Consider the following 26,044-nt stretch of genomic DNA (forward strand, 5'->3'; position numbering starts at 1 on the left):
GAGAATTGTGGCTGAGGAGCTTTCAGAGTCACGGGGAAATACAATTTTAACATAAGCTTCCCTTGAGTGTTGCACAATCCACTGAAAAGTACATGGTATTCCATAGAGGTGTAAACCTGTTACGACGCGGAATCCGAAACCAAAGTGTTAAAATTGATGCAGAATCACGAAATACAAAATGCTACTGAATATTTTGCAAACATTCCTCGCGGAAACACTTCAAGGGATTACTACTGAAATTTCTATTATTATCTGTAATTTTAGTGCTTTCTACTGTCAACTTTAGTGATTACCACGGTTCTAATTAAGAAATCATTATCAATTTAAGGCATTAAACATTTTTTTCTACCTTCAAAATTTCATTGCTACAACACTTTAGTTTATTATTTCGATACAGTTGTATAGGTTAGAGAAGTTAGTGCAGACATTGCCGCGACTGATAGAAAGAGAATCATCGGCGTTTTTATTGATTCAACAATAAGGCTTGAGAGTAACAGTTTACAGGCCAGAGAAACTGATTCAGAAAAGAAGAGACACTACGAGCCCTGTTTTAAATACTTAGAAGAAAAGTATCCCATTTCCGCCAGTTACCGGGAAGTAACTTAGTTGCTCTTCCGTGGGCGAGGATCTATCACAAAATTTTTAGTTTATTTCTTCCTTCATTTTGATGTTCCACTTTTGTCCTAAAAACATATTTCTTGATATGTTTTACGTGCTTCATTGTCAAGAGTAAACCGTATATGCAAGGATAAAAAAGTATTCCACGTCGGGGATAGTTGTACAACAGAGTTATTTCAAAATTTTTAAAAAATATGTGTGAGCTCATTTTATCTTAAGCTGTAGTACCCGGCGTTGCCCGGATAGTTTCTGAATGTTTACCTTTAAGATTTTTATTACCAGTTAGTTATGTGTGAAGTGAATTTTAATAGAATTCCATTTTGACCTGCAGATTGATATGTTGATATATTTTGTTGTTTTAGAATCATTTAGATGTGTTTGATTTCAAGTTTTAGATTATTTAATTTTCGAGTAAAACTTTGTCCTTATGGAAGCTCGAATTGACTGGAAAGTATTTGATCCTGTCAAAAACTATAATAACTATATGTAATTAGCCGTCGCACTATAGATAGTATGTATAGGACTTCAACTGTTAATGATACTGTCCCCCTCTCGCCTCACCCCCCCTCTAAGAGATAAAATATCTGGATTGTCACCATTCATCTCAGTTACCCAAAAACTGTAGATTCGACACTACTTTCGATTAATTTTATATCTCACTCACCCCTCACAACCACCCCCAAGGGGGATGAACATGGACTTCAAAAATGTCTGAGTGTCACTATTCATTTCAGCGACCACGAAAACTATGGATTCGATACTATTCTACATTATTTTTATACCTTAAACCCCTCTCCCCTGCCCGTAAGGTTGCTAGGGGTGTCTTACCCCCACGTGATTTGTCTCCTGATACTACGTCATAACTGTACCAAATTTGGTTCAAATCGCTCCAGTGGTTTAAGAGGATTTGTAATACATACATACATACAAACAAACCATGACAGTTATATACATTATTATTTTACTTCACCCCATTTCCGTCCCCGCCCAAAGGAGTCCTACGAGTGTCTTACACAGCAGTATATTTTTTACAGATAGTAAGTCGTATGTGTACTAATTTTGGTTGGCAGCTATGCCCATACCTACACGCATAATCTCGCTGCTATAGAATCCTGGAGCTGACATTGCCATGGTTACGGCAGTTCATTACTTTTATCCGATTCCTAGAGCAGGGGAAGCGTGGTGACAATATCTCCATAACGGTTGGTTTTAAGGCCTTAAAACATGGTTCTCAGGTCCGTAGGGCTTACCGAGTTTTGTTCTTTGCATTAAGGGGCTTAAAATGAGCTTTGTCTCGTCCTTGAACGACAAATTCGATATCTCACCTATATTAGCCTGTTATTTTTATATCTCCCCACATCGCACCCACCCTCGAATAGTTTTGAAAATAAAATGCAGCCCATGTCCCTCGGGGATAATGTATATTTACATTAGTCTAAGAATTTTTAGAATCGGTCCTGTAGTTCCTGAGAATAGGCATTACATACAAACAAACTTTACGTCTTTAATATCAGCACAAATACGGAGGCCCGTCGGCACCCGCTGGTCGCAGTACTACGGAGATCTCCCGGGCTATTATTTTTATACTTCATCCCTTTCCATTCCCTCCCAAAGGAGTGCTATGAGGTCTTACACAACACTTTATTTTTCCCAGATAATAAGTCATAAGTGTACCAATTTAGGTTGGCAGGTTTGCCCAAACGTACATGGATAATCTCACTGCTGTAGAATCCTGAGCTGACGTTGCCATGGTTACGGCCGTTCGTTTCTTTATCCGATTCCTAGAGTAGGGGTAGTGTGGTTCCAATATCTCCATAACGGTTGGTTTTAGTGCCTTAAAACATGGTTTTCGGGTTCGTAGGGCTTACCGAGTTTTGTTCTTTGCGTCAAGGGGCTTAACATGAGATTTGTCCCGCCCTTGTACGACAAATTCGATTTTGCCTATATTTGCCTATTATTTTTATATTTTTATACCTTCCCCGTCGCCCCCTCGAATTGTTTTGAAAATAAAATACAGCCCATGTTACTCACTGTCAATTTAGCTTTCTATATGTGAAGTAATTTTTTAAATCGGTTCAGTAGTTTTTGAGTTCATCCGTTACAAACAAATATACAAATGTTTCCTCTTTATACTATTAGTATAGATAAGCAGTTTGAAAATAGGAATGGCATTGAGCACATTGCTATCACTTTGTTGCTCTTACCGTACCGTACCCCTTGTTCTAGGGCAACTATCCCTTGTGGAGTTTCACTCTCTCTCTTGTAGTTTAAGTGCATTGCTTATATTTTAATAACTTTTTCTTGATTTAGACTTCTTTTGCAATTTAACACAAAATATTTCTGAATATTGTCTCTCTGTTTAGTGATCAGCGAAGAGACTGGTTCGATCCTCAAATAGCACTAAAACAAGTAAAAATCCCCATGGCTCAACAGACCAGAAGAACCCTGTCCTATCAAGTGACCGCCGCTCAGATTACGAGGTGCCGTGTGGTCACTACGACGAATCTTCTCGCCCCTTATTCCGGGGCCGCCAACTTACCGTCAGATAGCTCCTCATATTGTAATCACCTAGGCCGTGTAGACCTTGAACCAGCCATCAGTCCAGGTAAAAATCCCTGACATTGCCACGAATCAAACCAGAGGCCTCCGGATATGAGGCAGGCACGCTACCCGTACACAACGTGGCCGGTCCTCAAATAGCACCGCAAGGGTTATATGGCAATCAAGACAACGCCAAAGCCGATGATAGTGACATAATGAGGCCTAAAAGGGAGTATGAGGAGTGAGGTAGTTAGCCGTTGCTTTTCTTACTGGCTTTATCTAAAAGAAACATTGATCCTACAGCCCTGGTGGGCCTTGGCCTACCAAACAACCGCTGCTCAGTCCGAAGGCCAGCTGATTAAGGGGTGACGCGTTGTCAGCCCGATGCATCTTCTCAGTCATTATTGGATTTCTAAACCGGACGCGCTTTTTCACTGCCAGATAGCTTCTCATATGCTCTCACGTAGACGTAGTGGACCTCGAACCAGCCCACTAATCCCGGCATAGTTCTTGCAATTTCCTTGTTAACGATCAGCACGCTTTTGAAGCCTAGCTGGCTGGCTGTGTTTACATTCCCTGTGCCAAGATTTCCCCAACTCAAGACCCGGCGTTGTCCACTCTCCGTTTTAACTACTTAGCCTCTGAGAGTGAACAGCGAGACTAGACAGAACTGCCTGCAGCTCTCAAACACTGGAGACCTGACAAGCGAGTCGGCTTCAGGACCGGCACGCTTTTGAAATACTCCACATGGACTGTCACTGACAAAGCAAGCATGCTATTGGTCACCAGCCATCTGCTACTGGTCACAACACAGGCGACAGTAGAGAGACTTAAATTTTGTTACTCTCGGGGGATTCTACTGCTTAACGTTTGAGACGTCGGTCGTTTAAGGAGGAAATTGAGAGAACTATAAAACTCCCTGACATGCCCGGGAATCGAACCCGCAACATCTCTAGACTGCAGGACAGTCTTTGGAGTATTTACTTGCACCAAAATCTTATTATCGTTCGTTCATGGGCCATTTCTGACCCTATATTTTAGTAACCGTGCGAGTTGGCCGTGCGGTTAGGGGCATGCAACTGTTACCTTTCACCCGGAGATAGTGGGTTCGAAGATTTTTCCGTGGTTTCCCCCTTTAACACCAGGTAAATCCTGGGGTCGTACCTTAATTGACCACTTCCTTCCCACTACTATGCTTTTCATATCCCATCGTCGCCGAAAAAGCTACCTTCATCGGTGCAACGTAAAACAAATTGTTAAAAGAATATGTTAGTAGAGTCCAGTTTGATAGGAATTACGTACAAACCGTTTTCTCCGCAGATGATTGCTTCTCATTCATAGTTTCGTCAGTCTGTAGCTTCTCGTACGAGCAGATCTCTGGGGAGATAGGAAACCCGACAATGCAGCAAGTGCGTTACAAATTAATAACTGTCAGGCAATCTCTCGAGGGAACGAGTGTTCACTACCTGGGCACAGGCCAGACGAGGAATTGGATTGTGACCGGTTGAGTGATTGTCACCATTTAGTGTGAGAGCGTCGAGGGCTTAGCAGTCGATTGGATTGGTGGCGGCAATTGCCGTAATGACCACCTCCACTTTCTTGGGACTGAAAAATACTGCTCCCTCTCCAACTCATTACCGCTGCTGTTAACATCCGTCCTCCCCTTCATTCTTATTACGGCTCTCCTCAGAAATGCCCTTCCCTCCATTAGATGTAAAACGTTTCTCGTACTTAGACTGCATCCAACAGACACGCCTTGTTTTATAACTATTACGTTGAAATGTTGCCATAGCTTCGTGAAAGAGACTGGAGACATTGTGGTCTATAGTTTCAACTTTTAGTAAGTTTTTAGTCGCAAGTAATGTTCTAATAGGCAAAACAGCAGAATTATGAACAGTTTTTTCACTGCTTATAAATTATACGGGGAATGTTTCTTCCTTCAAACGAATTGATGAAGGAAAGAAAGAAAGAATCGGAAGTGCCATGAAAGTATAGGTTATATGCTAATCTAAACCAGAATAAATTTAAAAATCGACACGAATATATCTTTGTCCGCCTCTGTGGTGTAGTGGTTAGTGTGATTAGCAGCCACCTCTGAAAGGTCCGGATTCGATTCTCCGCTCTGACACGAAATTTCAAAAGTGGTACGAGGGCTGGAAAGGGGTCAGCTCAGCCTCGGGAGGTAGAGTGGGTTCGATTCCCACCTCAGCCACCCTCGAAGTGGTTTTCCGTGATTTTTTACTTCTCCTCCAGGAAAATGCCGACATGGTGCATAACTTAAGGCCACGGCCGCTTCCTTCTCGGTCTCTTCCTTGTCTATCCCTTCCGATTTCCCATCCCCCTACAAGGCCCCAGTTCAGTATAGCACTTGAGGAGGCGTGGGCGAAGTAAATGTCCTTCTCACCAGTTGTATCCTTCGATTCAAAGTCTCACGCTCCTGGACACTGCCCTTGAAGCGGTAGAGGCTTTTATTTTTCGCTAAGTCCGGATAAAAACCAGACCTGGAAGGTAAATATATAAATAATTAAATAAATTAATAATACAAAATATATAATTAAATAAATAAATAAAAATTCTTAAGGGGAGACGTGCACGAAAATTCAATGATTTTCTCAATTCTCTCTAACTCGGACATCATTTGAGGTAGAATAAGGAAACTTTGCACACTAATTTAAAATGCATTGTTCTTAGCTATAAATATTAATCGGTTAATTTAGATAAAATGTTTCTGAAAACAGGATTTTTTGAATTCGAATTTTGGTCATATTGATGTACCTTTACTGGACTTTGTAATTTGTTTTAATGATTTGCAGGCCCTTGATAATTTAATATCTCTAGACGTTTGTAATTTCGTGCATATTTCAATTTTAAAAAATAATTTTTAAATTTGGAAATTTCACAAAATATTCCATGACGTTATGTATTTTTTAATTCCCTTGCACTAAAATGTGTGACAGTGTTTAGCCTGCTTGTCTATCAAGCTTCGGATTGATATCTTTAGTAGTTCATGAGAAATGGTACCTTTGACATAGAGAAAATAAAGTTACGTCGAACAACAAGCGGAATCTACGCCTGCTGAAACATGCTTCTTAGAAAAAGTATAAAATTCAGGAAACTCAATCGTCCAAAAATTACCAATGTTTCACCCGAGTGCGGCATGGGCTCATCAGTTGGATACCGCACCTTCCCAAGACACTGGCCGGCTAGCACGCCGGTAGCGACACCACTGCAAGCCATACATGTGATAAGCACAATGCAGTGCTGACGTACTGGAGGAGAATTGCATCTCATGAATTTTCATTTTCTGAATTTCATTTAGCTATCTCAATCGGAAGCCATATTATTGGTCATCCTTCATGTATGATGGAATGTCATTGCGGCTCAAAAGCGAGGATCCATTTCATAACAAAAGACTTTGGACAATTTATTTAAAATTGAAATTCGAATTTCTTTTAAATATTAGCTCATATCTATATGCGTCTGCTGTATTTTTATACACTGTTTTATACACTGTACTCTCTAAATATTACCTCACGTTATACCCTTTGATTTGCTCTTATTTCCGCGTCATTCGATGTTTTTATAACTCGAGCTACCTAGAATTACCGGGAGTCTACTGTATTAATTTTTTATATCCTATGAATAGTGTATTTGTATTCAATGTTATTTGTTTTACAAATGTAGATTAGATTTCTCGAATATTTTACTTGCTTAGTAACCTGGTTATCAATCCTCAAGAGGTACATTTTCAGGTGTCGATAAGGTAAGACCTACCATCGGAATTTGATTCCCAAATCATCGTACACGACCTGAGACCTACAAACATCAGTTGTGACAGACTTTTTTCTTTTGATGAGTTTATTTAATTCGTAAATTTATCTTCCTAGTGAATAACATGTATTTTTTCATCTTGTACAATGGAATAATACTTTCTTCTGCTTATCTCAGCTGTTGCAAGGGTCGCAGGACCCATCGGGACTCATTTGGATTTGGACGGTGGTTTATGAATCGATGGGAATTTGAACGTCAGTCTTCTGGTTGGGAGTCAGCAGCTAAGTCACTGAGTTAATCACACTCTCCTTCCTTTCACAGTCACTGTACGTATATTACACTTAAAACAGATCTCTAATAAAAGTATTCTGACCTCATTTCTTGATTACTCGGCCCGTTTTTGTTTGGAATTAAATACATTTGTAAAGTAAAAAATGAACTCTTATTTGTTTGTTTGTCAGTGCAATTAATACAAAACGATTTGCAATGACAGGCAGATTACCAGACAAACTTCACTCACCGTACATTTGTTAGAATACCGTGATTGGAGGGTGCAGGATGGCTCTGAGCGTTGTTTACATTTGGAGACAACAAACCACCGCAGAGGTAATTAAATTATGCTTAATTTCACAGTATGAGTGCAATTTACGACTGTGCTATAGTCACAAATACCACACTGAAAATTAAATACACATTCGCATGGAACACGAAGAGGTTTGTGCTGAAAATTATTAGGATATACATTTATTGGTACTTCCTGAGCTTGGGAATAACATCACACGTTTTCTACGCAGTCACAGGCTGGCTAAATTTACGTCATAAATATTTTACGTTTCTTTGCTCTGTATGGTTTAGATTAGAAAGGGGTTCAAGGGAAAATTGTATGTAGTCATAGAACGAGAGCTCATACACTTCTCTTCAGAGAATCTGAAGTTTGAGATGTATTTATTTTGTCTATTTAGTGAATAAGTACACATTACACAATAATCATAACAGTAGCGCTTAAATATTAAACATATCAAATAGCCTATAATTGTATTTAATTTCATTATTTTTTGTGTAATGAAAGCTATTTTCTTTAGTTTCATCTTAGTTATTTTATTGCTGTGTGGTTATCACTTCCATCGAAACTAATTCAATATAACATATATGAAATAACAATAACAATAATCGCTAAAAGCGATTACGTCACCAGAGCATGACACACTAGCCAGCTGGCCTCATGCGAACGACAGAGCGTTGCACCACCTTGTACTCTTTGCTGGACTAGCAGAAAGACGGTGGACGAACTACTGGAACATTCTTTAAGATAATTTCTAATTTTGCAGTATGAGAAGTGCATTGCGTTGCAGCATTCGTTATAAATAGGTCAGATGACTCGTCTTGATATACCTGTCGTAGTCTTGTTGTATTGCCTCCCCATTTCAAGGGTTTTATGAACATTCAATTCAGGTACGTAATAATTGATTTATCACTAAGGATGAAAATCGCATCAATCAGAATATTAATGAAAATGTTAATCGCTTAGCAACCGACTAAGTAACACTGTATTGCGAGCTAGGGTAAGCGTTCGCCTGCATTTATTGGAGTGGTCACTTACAGATATGATTTTCGGATTACTCAAAGTTGACGGATCTTAAATACCTATAAATGCGTTAATGATTCACCAGCAGGTAATTATGGACAGAATGAGAAATGAATGAAGAAAATCGGCCCAGTAGAACGGCCGGACGGACTGCAAAATCCTTCTTTTAGTAAACTGCTTTTTACATTTGTTTTGGCCTCCTATGGACCACGCTTAGCTTATGCTTCTGCTCCTCGGCTTCCTGACTCTTCTGCCCCCAAAACCTCTTCATATTTTGACTTCAAGCCTCCCTATGTCGGTCTGTCAAAGTTCGCTGTTGCCTCTCGGCTTTCTGAAATTCCCTGTTTCTGTCAATTACTTTCCGGAATTTGCTTCTGTCGAACACGCTTTCCGTGTTTAGACCTAGTTCAGTTAGATATTTGATAACTTCTTTCGTCCAGGTTGTGGTGCTCTTGCATTTACTATACCCTCTTCGAAAATCTGTCGTTACTCATCCGATTAATGTGTCCAACAAACTTCTGTCGTCCCTTTCTCATTTCATCAGTCAGTTCATTAATCTGTGTGGACAGTTCATCGTTCCTTCTTTTTTTCCAGATGTCACCTGTCTTTCTAGAACCTAATATCTTGCGTAAAGTTTTCCTTTCTATCTTCCTCATCTCCTCACCTTCTGTTTTTCTGTTGTGGGTTAGACATTTCAATGCATACAGCGTTTCTGGCCTTATTACTGTATTGTAGTGTCTTAATTTTGTTCTTATAGATAATTATTTTTTGTTGTATACGTTTTGTGTGAGTTTGTAAACTAATTCCATTTTCCTGATCCTAGTTTTATTCTCTGTATTATCAAGACCATTGAAATTTATCCACTCCCCGTGATACTTGAATATGGATACTTTCTTTACCTTACCGTGTTCCATTTTCCAGTCTGTCAGCGTATTCATTACTCTAATCATGTTATATTTTCACTTCCGCCTTTGTTGCAATTTCTTAGAGCTTGTGTAACATTTTCTTACCTTGATCTTCTGTTTCGCTTAAGGTCACTATATCATCGGCAAAAGCCAAACAATCCACGTTGAGGTTGTCTTTCTTGTAACCTAGCTGTACACCAATCATGCCTTCCTTTTGACACTACCTTCTCCATAATCGAAATATTTTCTCTAAGATCAGGTTATACAGTATCGTTGAAAGGCCATCACCTTGCCTTAATTCCATCTTAACCTCAAATGGTTCTGATATTTCTCCTTGGAATCTTACTTTAGATGTGGTGTTAGTGAGTGTTGTTTTGATCAGAGATCTGGTCTTGTGATCAAGGCAGAATTCCTCTAGTATGTTGAACAATGTTTGCCTAACGACTGAGTCGTACGCCTTCTGAAAATCTATAAATGCCATGATTACTGGTTTACCTTGCAGTCTTCTAATTTTCATAGTGGATTTGAGGATGTAAATTTGTTCAACTCATGACCTTCCCTTTCTAAACCCTGCTTGGTATTCACCAATTTTGACTACTGTCTGTTCTTCCACTGTCTTTAATAGAATGTTTGATAAGATCTTCTACACGATAGATAGTAGGGAAATTACTCAGCAGTTGTTCACATCTTTAGGATCTCCTTTCATTTGATTGGGATATATAATTGCCGCCGTCCTATCTTCGGCGATACTTTCCTTTTCCCAAATCTTTTGGATAAGATTGATCATGTTTGCGCATATTTAAACATCCCCACTTTATAATTTCAGCAGGTATCTGATCTTCTCCTGTTGCTTTGCCATTCTGCAGCTACATGATTTATCTTTCTACTTCGCAGGGCTTGATCCCTTTCGGTTGTTTATACTCCTCAAGTATAGTTGTTAATTTATCTTTCTGTGTTTTACAATTTAGCAGCTCCTTAAAATATTCATCTAGAATAATACAGTTTTCTTTGTTGTTTACTGCTACTCTGCCTCGTCGAACACGCAAAGTTAATCCTCTCGTTCTGTACATTTGTAATATGTTTTTGAGTATTCTGAAAAAAAATATCTTGTGTTTTTTCTTACTATTCTTTCCTACTTGGTCAAGTTCATGTTTATCCGCTTGTCTTTTAACCTTTCGGATTACTCCTGCTGTTCGCTTTCTAGTTTCTGTGAAGTGATTCCAGTTATTTTCTGTCTTATTGCTGTTCTACTTCTTCTAAGCGTCTTGTCTATTTTAAAGCTGTCTTTCACAATCGGGGTTCCCCATCTATGTTATCTACTTCTTTTCCATTGTACCCCTTCTTGAGCCGTTTGTGTCATGTTTCGTCGTATTTTTCCCACGTGTTATGACTCTCTACATTTTCCTGGTATTTTACTAAGTTGTTTTTAGCTGGACCTCATCTATTCGTTTCTGGGTGTTTTCTCATGTTGTATGCATTCAGTGTTTGATAGTACCCATGATGTCTTCTTTCGTGGTAGTCGTTTGAAATGTGTTGACATTAGCTTGAGTTCAATTTGTTGACAAGATTTTATAAGTCTTTCCCCGTTCCTGTTGGTGCGCCTATGTGCTGGAAAATCACCTACTATTTTTCTGTGTTTGCATTCTCTGCATGTCTGTGCACTGATATCTCCTACAAGAATTTTGACCTGATGTTTCGGTATCCTGGCCGCAGTATCTTCAAGTTTCTCCCCCAAAATCTTCAACTTCCTCCGGACTCATCTTGTTTTTTACATTTGTAGGTTCAAGAACATTTAATATTGTATATGCTTTATTACCCGATCGATATGTTAAGGATGATATCCTTTCTGAAGCCGAGTCAATGCTGTTTATTGAGTCTAGATATCTCTTGTTCACTATGAATCCAGTTCTTAACATTGACGTGCCATTTATGCTCTTTATGGCTCGTTTTCCTTTACATACTCTATAAACTTCTGATTCAAAATGTTCTTCATCTGTGAATCGGGTTTCTTGTAACGCTAATACGGTAATATTATGCTTGTCCATTTTACTGATTACTTGTTTTAGTTCTACAACTTTGGTTATCGTATTCACATTTAATGTGCCCATAAAGTGTTTCTTCTTGGGCAGCAATTTAGAGGTTTTGTAAAACTCCGACTCTTCCCTGCATGATATTTCAGTCTCTCCAGTATCCGTGTCGATGTGTCGATGTGAATGTGTCGATTGCGACGTCGAAGGATTGGTTACCTTCTGGGGGAGTTTCACGAGTGATTTTCATTATACATACGCTGAAATAGGCTTTAAGAAAATGTTACGAGACAATCTTCGTTCTTGCAACTGAGGCTGTTCGTCCCACTTTTAATACATTTCTTACTAGTTACCCACTCCGGCTTTGTACAGGAGCAGTTATGAATTTATGGTGATAGGTTATTTTTAACCGAGGACTAGAAAGATTTTCTTGTACACGAAATTAGTCATTCCCTCTCCAGTAATGAACACGAAAAAACTGTGTTTTAAGGTTACACGCAAAGGGACATGAAAAACATTCTCCATTGAGTGCAACTCTATCCATGTTAAGTGTATGACTCTATGCTTTGTTTATTGCCTTGCCAAAGCAGACTCCTGCTGGGAATTTGTCTCGTTTGAAATCAAAATACAATTCTGAGAGTATAATAGGGATTGCTGGTATTAAGACCGGATCTCATGTGCCACAGTCAGCTAAATTAGTAGCTTCACTCAGTTTCTCAAAATGTCTTCGACCTATCGCGTCCTATTGCAAAACTTTAGCGGGTGGAGATTAAGTAACAATACAGTATAATAGGCACGCCCTATTTTCAAAATCAGCTTGTTCAGTGGCAAGCCGGAAGGATGTAAGGAATTTATACATTCTCTAGGGTAAAGAACGGCTTCTTCACTATCAAGTGTTGTGGGTAGGTAAGGGTTATTCTGCCCGAAGGCAGGTCCGAACCTCCGCAGAGGTGTTCCTGAGCCGGAGTTTACTTGCGGTAGGGTGGCCAGTTCCTTTCCGCTTCTCCACTCCCTTACCCCTCACCAACAGCGCGTGGCAAACCATCCAACTCCTGACCACGCCCAATGTTGCTTAACTTCGGAGATCTCACGGGATCCTGTGTTTCAACACAGCTACGGCCGTTGGCAAGTGTTGTGCATACTGAGTATTATACTTGAACCAGGGCAGTAATGAAATAAAATGGCTTTTAGTGCCGGGAGTGTCAGAGGACATGTTCCGTTCGCCAGGTGCAGGTCTTCAATTTGACGTCTGTAGGCGACCTGCGCTTCGTGATGAAGATGAAATAATGATGAAGACGACATATACACTCAGCCCCCATGCCAGAGAAGTTAACTGGGACCCGTGTGACCAAAGGGCAGCACGCTAACCATTTAGCCATGGAGTCAGAAAACCAGGGCAGTGAATTTGGTGAAATATGACTCCCTTTGTCTTTGTGAAGCCATACTTTCACTGCCCCGTGATATTTATTAGTCCGTTTCATTGTTACGTAATAAACACACTTTTTCGAATGCATTTCATTACGACGTTTCCGTCTCAGGCAGGATGGGTTATCATATCTTTGATATAGATAACGATTAATCACTGGAAAACTATTAATTGTTGTATCATAAAATGTTCAACAAATGTTGGCCCAATTCGCCCATAGCTCGCGCCCTGGCTCTCAATCCACTCGCTCGCTCTGGAGCTGGTCATTTACATTTCAATATTTCAGAATGGATACTGCGTGAAAGTATTAAACGATGATATCTCAGAAACTATAGATGAAAATAACATTCCCTTCACATTATTTACTTGAGGAGAATAAACAGTTTTATTTTGATAAGGTTTAACTGATTAATTTGAAAAGTTTTTATTTAATTTGCCGTTTTAAAATCCAAACTGCAACACAAAAAATAGTTATGCGTTAAATATAGATACATGCTGTCCTCGACTTTTCGTAACCCAGCAACAGAGAGGTGAAACCAGTATAAATTCATTGTTGTATAACATTAGCCGTTAAATCTTGGCAGGAAGTGAAGGTTATTTTTTATTTTAAGAAGTGTCGTAGATCTTAAAATTAATTAGATGGTAATATGGAGGCCTTCTGCCCCGTTCATTACAAAGTTATATTATGTATTCTAATAAGAATGTACAACCTTCCTCTCTGATAAAATTCCTGTTGTCCATTGCCTGGTGGCCATTACCTAGCCCACGTCTTCCAGAACCTTGCTGGATCACACTCACCCTAAATGCCACCCGCCTATCTACCACCTGCAAAAATAAATATGGTACTCTCATGCTCCATCAAACAATCTCTGTCGCCGAGATAATTATTATTTCAGTGCCCTCTCAGCCGTTGTTGGCCGTGTCTCAACATCTCACTCCACTCTTGTCATGTCTCCTTCCGAGCGGCGCGCCGGAACTCCATCTTCCCTGCAAAGGTTGAGGTGCGGTAACTCTGCCGTCAACCCATCTTGGAACTGTACTTCTGCATCTGGTCTGCGGCGACCATCACCATGACTACCCCTCTCACAGTAGCGGGAGTGGTGTATCTGAGGGTAGTTGGGGCGTCCGGGGGGAAAACACCTGGGTATCGGCAGCGGCGGCCGCTCTTGCTGTCAAACTTCAACTGTGTATCTCAAACTTCTACGACTGCAAGAAGACTTCAAAACTAGTTTTCAAAGTTATGTTTTCTAAAAATTACTTTCAGCAAGAAATTTCTCACCGGTGAAATTCTAAAGTTGAAATTTTCTTCTTCCCAGGGAAGGACGTTTGGGAATGGGAGGGGGGAGTTCTGTACCGGGAGGTGCACCTCAACCCCGCACATTTAAAAGAAGCGCCTTAAGGAACGCTATCTATCGAACAAATCTTGAAACAGCTAGTGCATGAAGTTGGGGAATTGATCAGAAGATGTCACTGCTAAATAACAGGGGAATACGTTATTTTAAAGTTTCCTAAATTGACTGGATTTCCTTGTTTTGTTTTGGTGTATCACTAGAAGTTCGCACTTTACTCCATAGATGTCTCTACTAAAGAACTGAGGTCATGCACTCTGGTGCAATGTGGAATAATTAGAGTTTTGAAGAAATTTTGTGTTTATAGGTTTTCTCAACTGAATTGACTTTCATTTTTTTTTGGTACTTCAAGGTTTACAACACTTCCTTCTCATCCCTTTTCTCCAACCCTTTTCTCGGGTATAAAAGCTGCGGCTTTTTCAATTTAACTCCTCTTATTGATCAGCGAATTACTGAGTTTATGTGTGTTAAGAGAGGAGACGTAGGAGATGTCCTCATTCTTCTGCAGGCAGAACGTCAGCTAAGGTAATGGCCAACAGTTTTTCCATCGAAGTAGTTATCTCCGCAAGCTGACCCGAGGGGAATTTCATGTCTTTAACTACGTAACAGCCCATTCCTAAAATGTAAATTTTCTTCTTTCTAATGTAAAATTTCTTGTAAGTCCTAAGGACTTAACTGTAAATCGGGGATAGAGAATGCGTTACCCTCTTGAATTCCCCTTAAATTTATCTGGAGGTGACCACGATTTTTGTAATTGTTCTTCTCCTGTAAATTACAAGTTAACTTGTTCTTCTAGTCACGTCAGTAGTTTGGGATTAGCCTCTGCATCATCGGTCCGCAAGCCCCAGTAGGGTTCTAAACTTGGTATTAAAGGAGAGCAAGTGTACGCGTCCATACATTTTGTGTTTGGGCCAGTAATGTAACCTGTTCTTCTTCACGTAGGCCCGGTAGTGTGGGTACTAGATACCCCTGTGTAATAGAAAAGGTAATTACCATGACGTTGTAAATTGTAGGGTGTGAAAAGAGAGGCCTAGTAATGTAATTCTATTGAGCAAAGAAGCTCTAATTCTTAACGTAAACTTAAAGGTTGCCTTATTCAGGCTGTAAGGGATGGGAGCGCAGTCTTCTTGGTTGAATTTGGTCTTGAAAATTGTGTTTTGGGTGATTTCTCTCCTTATCTCTCTAAACGCAAAATTAGCGACTTTGAAAACTTGTAAATTACCATTCCTTGGGTTTTCTATTTTTTCATCAAAATTGCTATTTGGTACTTGACTACCAGTACCTGAAATATTGTTTGTTAACATTTAATTTTCTGAAAAGAAATATAACCTTTATTTTAAAGGTTTAAATTAATCTTTGTCTGTCGTAGGTAGACCCATTTCAGCCCGCACCTTCTTTCAGCTCTGCGTTCCACAGATAACCCCGGAATAACGATTTTATTATTATTATTATTATTATTATTATTATTATTATTATTATTATTATTATTATTATTATTATTATTATTATTATATCATAAATGAGAGGAAGAATATAATTTCACACTTCATGTTTGTGAGTGTGATGAGGAGAGAACAAGACTATTAATGACAATCTGGCTTTACGTCGCTCCGACACAGACAGTTTTGATGCTGATCACGGGATAAGAAAGGCTAGGAGTTAGAAGGAAGCCGCCGTTGCTTTAGTTAAGGCACAGCCCATTCATTTGCCTGGTGTGAAAATGGGAAAAAACGGATAATCACCTTCAGGGCTACCAAGAGTGGGGTTCGAACCCACTACCTCCCGAATGCAAAATCTGCGCGCCTTTAACCAAACAGCTAACCACTCATTAAAACTATTAATGAATATTAATATTCTCAATGTGTGACCATAGAGTTGCATGTTTCGTACTGAATTTGGAATGTTAAACTAGTAGTATTTCTTGTTTTTTTTCATGCAATTACTTCTTGTACCCTTGCTGTTGTTCTTGTTTGTAATTGTGTTCTGCCGGGCTGAGTGGATCAGACTGTTGAGGCGCTGGTTTTCTGACCCCAACGTGGCAGGTTCGATGGTATTTGAAGGTGCTCAAATACGCCAGCCTCGTGTCGATAGATTTACTGCCACGTAAAAGAACTCCTGTCGGACTAAATTCCAGCACCTCGGCGTCTTCGAAAACCGTAAAAGAGTAGTTAGTGGGACGTAAAGCAAATAGCATTATTATTATTATTATTATTATTATTATTATTATTGTAATTGTGTTCTAACTTTACTTTATTATCACACTACTGTAGATGATCATTGTCACCGGGATGTAACCCAATTGACTTGTATTCGTTAATAATAATAAAAAATATTCTTATTCTCACGGAAATCAAACCTCTTCTTGCCATTTTTTCATTCAAAAAACATTTTAAAAAATCTCAACATTTTGATCTATCCAAATAAATAAATAAATAAATAAATAAATAAATAAATAAATAAATAAATAAATAAATAAATAAATAAATAAATAAATAAATAAATAAATATTTCGACATATATAATTTATTAAAATATTTTCTGGTAACAATATATTTCTTCTTCTTCTTTTTACCCTCCAGGATTGGTTTTTCCCTCGGGCTCAGTGAGGGATCCCACCTCTAGCGCTCAAGGGCAGTGTCTTGGAGCTTCAGACTCTTGGTCGGGGGATACAACTGGGGAGGATGACTAGAACCTCGCCCAGGCGGCCTCACCTGCTATGCTGAACAAGGGCCTTGCGGGGGGATGGGAATATTGGAAGGTATAGACAAGGAAGAGGGAAGGAGGCGGCCGTGGCCTCAAGTTAGGTACCATCTCGGCATTTGACTGAAGGAGAAGTGGGAAACCACGGGAAATCACTTCCAGGATGGCTAAAGAGGGAATCGAACCCCTCTCCCTACTCAGTTGATCTCTGAGGCTGAGTGGACCCTGTTCTAGCCCTCGCACCACTTTTCAAATTTTGTGGCAGAGCCGGGAATCGAACCCGGGCCTCCGGGGGTGGCAGCTAATCACAGTAACCGATACACCACAGAGACGGACAATACATTACTTCTTAAATGAAAAACGATCATATTTAAAAGAAATTTAAATTGTTCATTTATTGGTTAAATGTTGTTCTTCTTCTTCTTGTTCTTCCACGTCTTATTTTTTCCTCTTTTTTATTATTTATGTTCAATGTATTTCGTCCTCAATGCTTGCATAACTTAGCATTCCAACACATCAGAATAAGCAGCGTCTCCAGAGTTTAGGGCTCGACATTTCTTGCTCTTTGCTGTGGTGATGCGTCCTCCGGTTTATAATTAATCACCAATGGAAGGAGGGGTTGACTTTAACTTATATAACGCTTGGTCGGTCCAATAGTGTCCGGTAAGCACAAAGTGTGAGCCTGGGAAAAAGCCAACACGTTTTTGCTCCTTCCCTGTCCTTGCCGGCGGTCATTGAGAAGGACATGCTGGGCACGAGGCCAAATGACCAGCCCTTGCTGCATATCTTCTGTCATCACTCGAATATTACGACAAGAACGGAGTCCAACGGCGGCACAAATGGTTCTCCTTGTTTATGAATGAGACCCAGATTTTTATAGTCTGGTAGATTTTATTACAGTCATATTTGTCTTCCAACCCACACAACTCTCCGATGAAAAGCTTAGCAGAAGCGTCAGGGGTACTGTATTTCAAAATCCCTAGCACTTATATTACTCCCGCTGCATGACCAGAGGGCAATGTTGAGGATATTTAGTAATAAATAAAAAGATTGAAATCTAATCTACGTGAACTCTTTTCAGAAGTTAATAAAAATGCGGGCGCTAATTATGTTTTACTCGCTAATAGAGATAATTCGCGGGTTAGAATCTTCGACGATCGGTTGTAGCTTCAAAGGTGAAGATAAAGCTTCCTTACATTTCTACAAGAAATCTTGAAAACTAGACATCTAGCAGGGATATTTTTATTATATATTTATTTATTTAGTCTTATTTACTTTTCATTTAATTTTTATGTTTGGATTTCAGACTTCTTATCAAATATAGCACACAGCTCTCAACATCATTCAATGACGTTTTTGTGGATTTATTTCCATAGACTGAAAACACATTCTAAGGAGGATTCGAAATTCCTAGAACCTCCTCTTCTGAAGGCAAAGTCTAACGTTTACTTGTTAAATTTGTGTGCGACATTTTCGGCTTGGACTTCAACGTTTATGTACATGTAATAATAATAATAATAATAATAATAATAATAATAATAATAATAAGAAGAAGAAGAAGAAGAAGAAGAAGAAGAAGAAGAAGAAGAAGAATGGAATAGATACATACATACATCTTCATTATAAACTGTTTCTAGAAGTTTCCCGCTGGCTCCGCCCGCAATGTACAAAGTATGGTGTTTTTCGTTACTATCCTCACGGATGTAATTGCAAAGTTACCAGTTAATGAAATAAAGCACATGATCTGCTGTGGTAATAGAATGTAATATTATGTCAACAAAACACTTGAAAATAACTCACACAAAGAATTTGAATTAAACGTTCCTTGGAACAACACGTTCAGTCTACAAACCTCTGAGAATTTACTACCCGCCGCCACAATCCTCTGTTTGTAAATAGTTCTATGGCCTCGTTTAGTTCTATTCCCTTACCTATAAATCGTTAGAAACTGAGTCTAATCATCGCATCCCTCTACTCCCTTTACCCTCCATAACATAGTCCATTATTGTCCTAGATAACCTATCCCCCTCCATTCGCCTCACAAGACCGCATCGCCGAAGCCAGTTTATGCGTACAGTTTCATCTATCCAGTTCATTCCTAAATTAGCCTTTATTTCCTCATTCCGAGTACCCTCTTGCCATTGTTCCCGCCTCTTTGTACCAGCAACCATTATAACTACTTTCATGTCTGTTACATCTAACTTACGAATACGATATTCTGAGTCCAACCAGCTTTCACTCCCGTAACGCAAAGTTGGTCTGAATACAGATCGATGCAAAGATATTTTCGGCCGAGTGCTGGCTTCCTTCTTACAGAACATTGTTGATCACAACTGCGAGCTCACTGCATTAGCTTTATTGCACCTTGATTCAATCTTACTTACTATATTACCATCCTGAGAGAACACGCATCCTAAACACTTGAAATTATTTACCTCTTCCAGCCTTGTATCCCAAATCTGAGATTCAGTTCTCTTGATTGCTTACTTACTGACATCATTTTAGCCTTAGAAAGAATAATTTTGATTCCATACTCAAACCTATTATCAATTTCCAAGGTATTAGACCGCAGGTTTTCGATACTATCTGCCATTAAGGCGTATGGCTTTTAGTGCCGACTCACCAGATGCAGGTCATTTGATGTGACACCCATAGGCGACCTGCACGTAGTGATCGGGATGAAATGATGATGGAGACGGCACATACACCCAGCCCCCGTGCCAGCGGAAATAACCAATGATGCTTAAAATTCCCGACCCTGCTGGGAATGGAACCCGCGGCCCCTTTTTTTTCCAATCCCAGCACGCTAACCATTTAGCCATGTAGTCGGACTTTCAGCAGATGATCCATGTAAACTATGAACAACAAATGTGTAAGATTTCCGCCTTGTCTAACCCCTGTAAGAACTCATTCTATCTTCAATTCTCATTGGAGCCCAATTGTTCAAGCAAATGCCTTTCACTGATTGTAATAATAATAATAATAATAATAATAATAATAATAATAATAATAATAATAATGAATACATTCCCTTTCTGACGTCAAACGTCAACCTATATCCGAGCTTGGGACCGGCAACAACAGTTAATGAGTTAAAACAAAAGCGCTCATAAGTTCAAACGCGCTACTTAGTTGGGCATAACGAATCTCAAAACAAAAAGGTTGTTATTGATCAATATCGCTTCTACTTACGAAAGTTTTAAGGTAATGTAAAGAAGTTTTGAGGTGAATTAGGGATTCTTTTAACATATTTCTCTGGCATTTCATTTATTTAAACGTTTCTTGACTCCGCTGGAATTCGGTGCTTCAAAATTAACCGTAGGAGATGAATAACCAGTCAACTATACCAAGCATTTGATCGTGAAGTACGTAACAATCCCGTGTGGCTATTGCTACCCTGGTGCAGCTGTTCTAAATCATCCAAGGTACATCGATGGTGGGAGTTGTCTGCTGTGTATGGCAAATTGCGTGTTAGTGCGTTGGAGGAAAGCGTTGAGTGTGGTGTGAATGTTGCAGGGGTGTTGGGGGCTGTACTACGAATACCCAGTTCCAGAGCCGAGGGAATTAACAGTCCATCTACCTATCCGGTATTCGAACATGGGATCCGAGGACTGAAGGCGAAGACGCTTACCACTCATCAGTAGAGCCGAATGCGAAGCAGCAGCAGTAGAAACGTCTGGACGAAATTAGAGGAGTGGATCACGGCATAATAGCCCAGAAGATGTTTATTATACCTTCATACTTTGATTACAAGATAGATTTAAATGTAACAGAATCATAGTCAACTCAATATCAAGTTGAGAGGGAATACAAGAGAGTACCTCACTCTCTATCCCTGATTTAGCTTAAGTTCTTTCGACTGGTTTGAAATTTATATTTAAAGATTGAAATTTACTTTTGAGAAAATAAAGGTTACATTACTAAAGATTTGAAACCTTCCCCTCGAGTTAGCTTTCAAGGACTATCACATAGTTAATCCGAAACTGCCATTACCTTGATCTGGTCGATCCGAAGGTGGACGAGGGAGCCTTTCCCCTTACCTCAGTTACGTACACACTATAGACTGGAGCGATCACTAAAGCAAGATGGCTCACCAGACCTCGGCTTTTATAGCGTAGAGGAAAGTTACAGAAAACTCTGGGCCAAGGCCCTGACACACCCTCTCTTCTAATTGGTTAAATGACTAAAAATCAGAAAATTTTGATTGCTAGATAAATAAATGTACAAATTTTATGATTGGCCCGCATCTTAAGTTGGCGGAAACAGACAGAAGTGTTGATAAATTTTGAACATCAAAACCAAACACTAAACATTGCAGATTAGGAAACCTTAACACACAAAATTTATCTTGAATTTTAATAGTTCATCTTCACCCCAGACGGCGCGACATAAGTAGATAGTAGCGACATCTGTTGAGAAATATTCACACTATTTCCGAAACGAGTTTCAGATTTCAAGATCTAGGGGCCTTCTACAAGGTGCTGGTTTCAAACGCACGGGGCGGCTGTACCTCTGGTACAATTATTGTTAATTCTTTCAGTTTTCACATTTTCACTCTTTCACTTGAGAATCAAATCCTCCAATCATTTTCTATACATTATGTAGTATATTCCATATTTGATGTATGCCTACGGTATATTAGATTGTAGGCTTAAGTAGTGGAGGAATTAGCTGCAGATTTTATTTTACGTACGTGTTAACTAGTTAAGTGTAAGACACGGACAAGTGTTCCTAACTATCTGTATATCTATCTATCTATATATCTATCTATTATGCATTTATCTATCTGATATTCATGTCACGGACTATGGGTTTTTGTTCACAATCTCATAATATGGACTAATTTCGAAGGGAAACTAATTGCAGTTTTGCTTTGCAGTTTCACATTAGAAGTTTATTTATCTAGCATTTCAAGGAAACAAAATATCTTAGAAATGAATTCCACTTCAGATAAAGGAGGAAAAAGAATCTAAAATGTTAAAATAATGCTTTCCTTTCTAGTCTGTTCGCATAAGTAGACATAAGAAGCTCGCTGCAGCTCTGTATGCTAAACTGCCACCATCAGCGCATATTGGTTACCCTTATATTGGTGGCATCCTCAGCTATTTCTTCGGGAGAACGAGAGAGAGAGCTCCAGTATCGGCGATAGCACGTCACTATATGGCCTTCGGATAACATCTATTGCAGCCAGTGGGTGTAGTGCCTCTAGAGGCATATAAAGTATCCGCCTCATCCCGGCCTAATGCTGAAGAAAACCTCTGGAAGCTTACGACAGAGTTGTAAGAAATGGAATCGTTGTATGCACATAAACATTCCAGTATTTAAGCATCTGAAAGGTAATATAGAATGATATAGAATGATATCTGTAATATTCTATCTTCAGCCGAAGATTCTTCTTTATGAGTACACAGAGTGATGATTACACAAGGATAATATTGCGGCGCCATCCCTCAAAGAATAATAATAATAATAATAATAATAATAATAATAATAATAATAATAATAATAATAATTATTATTATTATTATTATTATTATTATTATTATTATTATTATTATTATTATTATTATTATTATTATTATAACCATATCTATATAAAACAAGAGTTCATTGCTAAGAATAAAAAAAATGGCATTTCTGTATCGATTTTGTCCACATCAACAAGGAAATGCACTTTTTAATTTTCCGTCATTATGTCTGTCTGTCTGTCTATCTGTATGTATGTATGTATGTACGGGTATCGCGAGAAAATGGCTGAACAGAATTTAATGAAAATCGGTACGTAAAATCGGGGAATGAGTTACTACAATCTATGCTATAAATAATTTTATTCACAGTGAGTGCAATGTTAGTTTAGGGGAAGGCCTAAAATTTGTGGCCCTTTCAATAAATTCTACATAACTGAAGTTATAAAAAATTAAATTTCTGATCATTTATGTCCTACAAATTTTTACCGTACCGGCTATGATAACATATTTATGAATTTCGAGTTCTGTTGCCAGGTCCACACCATCGCGAACCACGAGAAAATGAGTGAACAGAATTTAATAAAAATCGGTACGTAAAGACTGGGAATAAGGTTCTGTAATCTAGGATATACATTATTTTATTCAAGATGGTTGAAATGGTAGTTTAGGGGAAGGTGCCAATATATAACTTTTTAAATACCTATGTTATTGGTGCCATTGAAAAGTATTAGATAACAAATGATATAATTCATGAATTTAGACTTTTGTTGCTTGGTCAATATCAACGCCGAGCATTGCTAACATGGAAATATTGTTCAATAGCTTTTAACTGGCGATGGGTTTTGTCATGATTGTCTTACGGTGTAAAACTACGTTGTGATATTTGGAACATCACAGCATATATTAAATTATTGAAATGTATAATTAATTGATAAGATGTATATATTTAATCACTAGTAGGTGATTTGTAAATTATTATGTACTAGCTGACCCGACAGACGACGTTCTGTCAAAAATAAATGACAATGGAGCGAACTGGAATTCAGTCTGTACTGCACGCAAAAATCAGAATAATGCAAATGACTACATTATCAACATCAAATGAGTTAATTTTCTACTGCTATCAAAAGTTAGTAACAAACTACTGGAAAAGCGTGTTTTCATTACCTGAATTATTAATATTACTGTAACGTAGATGGGAACTGTTCAGCAGGTTTTCAAATCCCTCACTGAACAGTAATTATCCCCCGTAGCAATTCAAGTAATTTGATAAGTTAATGGCGTGAAGATAATGTGGCAAAAGTTACTCCTCTTTCTTCGTAGGAAATAACTATCATAGAAAGCACTGATTCCAATGAACACTATGAAGATATTTTTCATTGTAAAACTTTAAGGTACACGATATTGTTTGTTTGCTTACCTGGCGCCTAAACAAAGTTGATGGTTTTCCAACACGGGAACAGGCAACATACAATTCGCCATGCAAGAAACATGGGTTTTCATGATTAATGCCGCAAAGACTCAGTGACTACCCCTGGAATTTATTTATGGTCATAGCAAAAGCGAGCCGCACGTGAAACTGCAGTCGTTTAAATTCATATGGTATGTCGGTCGGAATCGTAGAGATGCCTGGTATCAAAAGTCTTCTTCTTTATACTTCCCCGTTAGAATGGTTGCTTCGATCTCGTTGTTCAGTAATGTTTCCACCCCTAGCCGTGTGCCATTACAAAGACGTTGTTGGTTGATATTTCGCAACATTATGACCACTGATTCGACCTTTAATTGAAAAATATGAGGCGACAATCCTGGCAAATCCAGCGAGTTAAAAAATTGGGGTGGATAATTGACGACATCATCTTGGTTAGTAGCGGAATCAACTGATTTGTATGTCCTCAAATCACCGGCAATTTCATTTTGATCTTAAAAGGAAGTTGGCATGAAATTGGCATGAAATTGTCCCGAAGTACATTTGTTGCCACAAATGAAGTTATTTGAAAGCAGTTGTTATATTTTTGGATATTTATAAGGAAATGTATGTAGTCTGTTCCTGTTCCTGAAACCAATGAGTACAGTGGATCTGGTGGTGGAATCAATGGCACTAATTTCACTTTGCCATTTGCGCAACACAATCCAGCGTCTTCATTTTTGTATTTCAATGCCTTACAGTTTTGGCAAACTGAGTTCATAGAATCAATAGCAACGCATTGGTAGGCACTGTAGTCAATTGAAACATCGTAACTGAAAGCAGCTCGGTTCAAACTTCGAAGATTATTAGCTGAACGTGTTTGTGATATTCGAATCCTTTCAGTTTCATTTCTCTCTTCACGTTGTTGTGCAGTGCGATTATACTGAAAATTAGCTTGGCTTGTAGCATTTCGAGTTCTTCGACCAAAATTGCTCCTCCCGCGTCTTATAGGCGGTATGAGTCTTGAAATGAGTATACAGTATATGGAAACACACACAAAATAAACCAATCAACCAAAGAAATCGATGAACTTGTTTGTTGCGAAGCGAAGATTTAAAAACCATCAGTGTAGACAAAGGTCTCCAACTATAACAAAACACGACACTGCATGCGACTGTCTGGAGAACGTATGTTTGGGAGATCCGTACCGGCAGTCGAGACAGCCAGACAGCCAGCCAGCCTCACGCGCGAAACCAAAACCCAAGGAGACATTCTTCCTGTCACAAACTGAGAACTAAGCGAGATAAGAACTTGGGGTTTGTTTTAAAAATAACTTCCATATCTGAAGACCATTTGGCTTGCTTTGAACCTCCATGCAAATTCAATAGCAAAGAAGTTGGCCAGCGACTGGCTTTTTCGTGCCTACACATAAAAATCTCTGAACATGACTGAAAAGAAACACAAATAGTGCAGGTTCATATCATTTAAATTTAAAAACGAACTTATCTACGTCAAGCTGAAACGTTCCTTTACCAGCAGTGAAAAATACAAATATAGTGAATATAAAATAGGAGTTGTGACATGATAAGTTCTATGCAATGAAGATTTTGCATTTGAGGTAACATTCCATTATATTAACATTTCCACACTCAATTATTTAGTAAACCTTTTTTTTGTTAACGGCATCAAATACAGGTTGAAATTCTGTACATAATCAAATATTCACCCATTTTAACCGATAACATTCAGATTTACGCGCTGGATTAGGGGAGGACAGCGCTAAGCGCAAACGTGGGAGAAGGAAAGAGAGACGAACAGTTTGAATGGAAAAAGAGAAATGGGGCTTTTATGGTTTTCCTGGCATTTTTTACAATTTTTCTCTTCGTAAAATCCTTACTCGGATTTCAACGAATATTTGAAAAAAAGAATTAGCCGAATTGGTCCAGCCGTTCCCGAGTTTTGCGCTTAGCAACACATTTAGCGATTCATTTTTATTTATATAAGTAGGGTTTTAATCATCCATTTCACATCATCATTTCATTTCTTTGTATCGCGGCTATAACGTATTCTGAACGAACAACTTAGTGTGTAAAGTATTTCAACATCATTCGTATTAATAGCTTGCAGTAAATTTTCCGATAGTCGAGGTCATGTGACCGGAATCATCAGGCTAATTTCAGCCCATTACCAGGAAATGTACGTCATCAAGCTTACGAGAGACCGTACCCCTTCCAAAGTATGAGGAGACA

This window comes from Anabrus simplex, chromosome 6 (assembly GCF_040414725.1).
Source record: "Anabrus simplex isolate iqAnaSimp1 chromosome 6, ASM4041472v1, whole genome shotgun sequence".
NCBI classification, from domain to species: Eukaryota; Metazoa; Arthropoda; class Insecta; order Orthoptera; family Tettigoniidae; genus Anabrus; species Anabrus simplex.